At 33.4% G+C, this 6000-nt stretch overlaps 1 protein-coding gene across 2 annotated transcripts in view; it reads left to right on the forward strand.

Moving 5' to 3' along the window:
- Positions 1-1285, forward strand: part of LOC149817614 (uncharacterized) — a 40202-nt gene extending 38917 nt beyond the window's left edge. For both annotated transcript variants that reach the window (XM_089985856.1, XM_089985857.1), the window contains one exon: positions 1142-1285. The gene's annotated coding sequence lies outside the window, so the exon portion shown is untranslated. The remainder of the gene's footprint in view (positions 1-1141) is intronic.
- The last annotated feature ends 4715 nt before the right edge of the window (positions 1286-6000 follow it).

Here is a 6000-nt window from a genome sequence, read left to right on the forward strand (position 1 = left end):
TTGTACTTTGGAGATGAAAATATCATATTACAAAAAGTATTAAACATTTATTATGTCTGTTTTGTATACTTTTTTATTTTTTAATGAGAGTACTGACTAGTTAGTCCTAGACTAGTCTTTTTAGGGGTCTGCTGCCTAGACACTGCCTGGTGCCTTTGACTACATTATAGCTAATAGTCTCGTCTATTTACTGTGAGATATTTATACAAACAACTGAAGTTGATCATATAGATTCATTAAAAGAGAAACGGATCATATAGATACTAAAATTTGCAATCACATGGAGATTTGGCTGAGCACCACAGACTTTATGTTGTATTCGGTGAGTCTGACAATGATATGTTAAATGGGTAAGTTCATATAAAGTCATCCAGAATAGTATATGACCACTGGATTTCATCACACTCTCAGAAGTCCGAAGTGTCTTGACATTGAAAGGGCTTGGCTTGATTAAGGAATAATGAGGCATTTTAGATGTGAAGGCTCAATTTACTTGGTTCAGTTGGCAGTAGAAATTAAAAAAGAAAAAACTGAAGTCAGGGTTTCAGTTGGCATCTTTACAGCCTAACTCAGTAATTGGGATTGCTGTTGCAAACTTTTATACTGACGCACCCATCATGACTGCTTTATCTTCTTTGAGTAATAATAGTGGAGGAAAATGTATTCCCTTCATCTGCTTTTTTTTTTGGGGTTGCGGGGGGGGGGGGGGGGGGGGGGGGGGAAGGGAACTTGTCAATGACTTCATTATTATTCTAGAACTTGTTCTAGAAGGTGGCAGGAGCCAATTCAGCCATTCAAATGCCCGATTGAGACATGGATGCTGATTTTTACTAAATTTCTGTGGTGTTGAGTATATACATTATAGTTGTTCCTAGCCATTCAGCTACTGCTACTTGAGAATTGGTGCTTTCTGACTGTTGGCAATATCTGTTCAGTATTATTGCTCTGCCTTGCTATAGTTCCATCTATGTTGAATGATTGATCTTTACCAGAATGATGTTTTCAATATATTAGTTGTATGTGTTTGTAAAAAAATGGGATGATTTACTCTTGATACATTCAACGTTGGGTTCAACTCCGAGGCTGAGCATCAAGATGTCGTGTATTTACTAACTGTTAATAATATTGTACTTTACTGCAGGGAGTTTCGAGTTTACCTCAAAATGAGATGGTTTGCGGTGAAGCGTGATATGTATATCAAAGTTAAGTGTCATTTTATTTGTATATTCTTTTACAGCAAAATTGTAAAATAGCAAGTGGTCCCTTGTAGAGGCCGTCTTTTATCTCTCTACTCTGCGTTCTGAGATTCTAAGGATCAATAGATAATGGAAGAGGCAATTAGCACGAAATTTGTGAAGAAGATCATCCTCGAGAAAAAAAAAAGGTCTCTCAATTTTTGCTAGGAGAGGATGTACCCGGTGAAGTTTGGAAGTTCGTTTCCCAGGTTGGAAATTTGGCCCGCATGGCATGCCTCGTTGGTTGTAGTCCTTCTGTATCTCATTGGATGTTTTGCTTCATGATTCTACGAGTGTTTCTTGTCATAATCAAGAAGTAACGGTTCCTTTGTAGGCTTGTGAATACTAATATAAACCTAGACTATTGGTTTCTAGATCCACCATCTGGGTCATGACTGATGGTTTCAGGCCTACATGAATATCGTAGTGACTCAGGCTTCGTGAATTACTATATGTTCATTATTTTTTGAATTATTCCTTTTCTTTTTTCTATCCAGTCTGGGTGATGCTCCTAGTATGATTTCCCTGGTTTAAGATAGTAAACTCGTGACTGGGTCAACTATCTTGTTAGGCACCTTTTCCTTTTATTATTCGTTTTTTCTGTGTGTGTGCGTGTGCGCATGGAGCACACGTTGACAGGTTTTCAGTGGGTAAGACCCTTGCGGTTCAAAAACTGATAGTACTGTACAGTAAAAATGATGTGTTTTTAAAAATCCCACAATTTGCTAAAATCCGTTGGATGACCAAAATCGTAAATAGCTTAATTTGTTAGGACTTTTACATTTTGCATGTGTGAAACGAAGTTAGCACCATATATTGCTTTGCTCATTGGGTATCACAAACTTATTTAAAAAGGTTTGCACTTTTTTTGCAAACTTCTAGGAGCATGCAAAAAATTATGTTATTTATGTAGTCTTTCTGTTAATTGTAAGATCTCAAATATTTTAGTAAAATTGTATATTTTATACGAAAGTTGCGGAAAATTGTGTGAACTTTTTTCTTTTCTTTACTTAAATGTATGTTCACACATATTTTTTTGTGGTTTTTACAAAGCGTGTAAAAACAAGTTTTGTGAACCTCTTTATAATCGTAATTTTGTAAATAGTTTAGTAAAATCGCATATAAATGTGATTTTCATTTTATAAAAAGCGATTATCTCTATCTAGGATTATTTTTGCATTTTTTACTCTTTTTCGGTATCATCGATAGCACTTCATCATTGCATTCCAACGAGGATACGGCCCGGTTAGATCGAAAGGTGAGCTTTATATATATATATATATTAAGTGATGCATAACTGCTTAATGAATGGGTGCTTGAAGGCTTGATGTTGTTGCATGATGGATGCTCATCCTTTTTTTTTATGCAAAAATGCACAAAAAAACATACAAAAATGAATGAAAAAGGGCATTAGAGGTGCTTTTATAGTGTCGCTAAAGGTCTCAGCTAGGATCTTTAGCAGCACATAAAAATGTTGCTAAAAACCATTTTTAAAATATCACACATCTTGTGGACCATTTAGATGCATTTGTATCCTATGCTAAATGTCCTAGCACAATTGGGACCTTTAGTGGCATTCAAAAGAGCAAGTAAAGCCTTATTTGGTGCAAAAAGTATGTGTTTAGTGTTTTTTACTATTTTTTTGCACTGGTCATTCATCACGCGTGTGCGATGGGTGGTTAGCATGATTAAACACGGGTTAAACACCTATTCATCAAGTAGCTATGCACTTTCTTATATGTATATATATTGTTTTATTTTCATTTCAATCTTTTTTTTTTATAGAAATGAGCATCATCAAAGTTCATGCACATTTGTGTGTGGTTGCTTACTTGTCTTGTGTTTTATTTAATATTTTTTACATGATTTACCACGAGGAAAGTCAAAATGAGTCGAAAGAGTATGAATTTTACAAAGATACTTTGATGGCAAGTAACGTAAGTGTTAGGTTTGCATTTTTGTTTGTTTGTTCTTGTGTTATGTTTGTATGCATATTCAAATGAATCTAACATGAATGTATTACATATGTAGAATTTAGCAAGATTCATAAAAAGACTCGAAAAAACCACAATCAAGACATAAAAAATGATATAATCTATCAAAGATTATTTACCTTGTTTTTTTTAGTATGAAAATTGATGTTTTTGTTGTTTTACTACTGACTAACAAAAACTAACTTGTAAACATTGATTGGTCACTACAAATGCCCACAACTAAAGGGCAGGAAGAGAGAGATATTGGATGCTTGGATGTTGACGACAACATGCCCTATGTTTGGTTTGAAGCTAACAAAGTATTTGTTGGATAATGTTGCATACGTAACAAACATAAGTTTGGGGTGACCAAAGCGATCTTAAACTTGATTTATGTTGCATGTCTTATTTTCTATCAACTAGGGCAACAAATATTGAGTTCTTTGAGAAATGAACTTGAAGGTGAAGAAGTTCAAGCTATACAATTCAATTCGTAGCACAACTTATGCACATAAGAATGTTTGTAGCATAGTAAGTTCCAATTACTTATTTAAACATGATCTCATTGCTCTCTCCTACTAAGTTTAATATTTTGTTGCAAGCTAAATTTTTTATAGCGTGGATATGCTACAACTGTTACTTCGAGTGGAGGGTCTCACTTGTAGATGATATATCTCAACAAGAAAATGAGTAATTACTTATATATTTGTTAATTTAATTAATATTTTGTACATGTCCATTTGAAATATGATTGTTACAAGTATGAATATGGTATATTTGTCCTTTTGTATATATAATACTTGGGTAGAAAATTGGAATTGATCTTCACTCAGGTATGTGTTTATATGTCATTTTTTTTATGTTTATGTGAGGTAATCTATGTTAGTTGTTTGTTAATAATCTTTTTTTTTTAATTCTATCACAAACTGTGAGAATCATATAATCTCATTCTATAAGAAAATGAGGAAGAATGCTAAGGTGAAGGATGCGCTGACTGATGCTGTGGAGATGGAGGCTGCATATACGGATGTTGCAGAGATAGATGATGACAAACTATGGGCAATTATGGAGACTATCTGTTGATTAATATTGTAATTTATAAATTATCAAACTTTAAATATGTAAATTATGAGTTTAAATTAATTCTTTAAATATTTTATGTTGAATTTGGCCAAAACTTATAGCTGATTAAATTTTTCATGTTTAATGAGTTTAAATTTGTTAAACTTTATGAATTGTCAAACTTTAAAGATGTAAATTATATGTTTCATTATTGTTTTTTAAATATTTCAGGTTTAATATACTACAAATTTTGTAATAAAGGACATGTGCAAAATATAAAAAATTATCATAATCGTTATTGTTCATAATTTTTTTTTTTGCGAAAGTCTCAAAATTTCTTATGTTTACAAAATCGCATATGAGAAAAATGCTTATTTTGTATTAAAAATGTATCAAATTTCGTTTAAATTACATATATTTGTTATTGTTTGCAATAATTTGTTGTAGAGTTATGCATGCTCGCAATTCTTTGTTCGCAAAACAGTTTTGCGAAAGTCACAAAATTCCTTGAATTCGCAAAACTTTATGAATTGTCAAACTTTAAAGATATAAATTATAAGTTTCATTATTTTTCTTTAAATATTTCAAGTTTAATATTCTGCAAATTTTGTAATAAGGATATGTGCAAAACATAAAAAATTATCATAATCGTTATTGTTCACAATTTTTTTTGCGAAAGTCCCAAAATTCCTTATGTTTACAAAATCGCATATGAGAAAAAATGTTTATTTTGTATTAAGAATGTCTCAAATTTCTTTTAAATCACATATATTTGTCATTGTTCACAATAATTTGTTGTAGAGTTACGCATGTTCACAAATCTTTGTTCGCAAAACTGTTTTGTGAAAGTCAAAAAATTTCTTATGTTCGCAAAACTTTTGTCTGAAGTTCTGCATCTTTGCACCATCCTTGTTGCGAAACACTTAGTTTTTTTTTTCCTAAGGAATAATGTTGGGGGATTTCCCTGATTTTATATTGGGATGAAAAAAAGTAATTACATACGATCACCCAATTAGGGTAGCCAATCCGGTGGCTTATCCTTCCAACATAAATAGTCACATGAGCGTAGCATAATAAGAATATGTCCCATGGCTAACAAAAGCCCATGACACAACTAGAAATGGATCCAATGCTTCCACCTCCAGCTAACGATCTGCACCAGCGAGACATGCTGCCCTCTCTGGATATCCGAAAAAAACGTGGCAACAATCATCTTCTATCAGGAATCTGGTTTTGGGCCTTTTAAAGCCACCAAAAACATAAAAATATATGTCGAGAATACGCAGCAAAAGAGACCAAATCAAAGTCACTGTATGAGGAAGAGGCAAATCTGAAAATACAGTGTTTGTTGTCTCCCATCCAATACTGGTCGGCTATGACTCCACTAGCGGCAAAGAGCTGCACCTATTTGGCCAAATCAGAAGGCCAGTCCAACGCTAAAAAGAGAGAAGTGCATCCGTCCCAGACGGTCTTAGCAACGGAATACCGGTTGGTGACAACTCAATCATGGTACACAGAATTACGCAGCTTCCAAATCTGCCAGCAAACGGTGTGGAACACCACCTCCCAACAACCTTTAAGCCACGACTTGTCAAACTGAGAGTTCATCCACCATTTCAAATCTCGATCAAACTCAGAATGAGGCACTCACTTCCTGAACATCGCACATATAATTTTCCAATTTCTTTGAGCAATAATACACGAAAAAAACAAATGAATATGAGATTCCT

The sequence above is a fragment of the Nuphar pumila genome, chromosome 13 (genome assembly GCF_984573655.1).
Source record: "Nuphar pumila chromosome 13, dmNupPumi1.hap1.1, whole genome shotgun sequence".
Taxonomy (NCBI): Eukaryota; Viridiplantae; Streptophyta; class Magnoliopsida; order Nymphaeales; family Nymphaeaceae; genus Nuphar; species Nuphar pumila.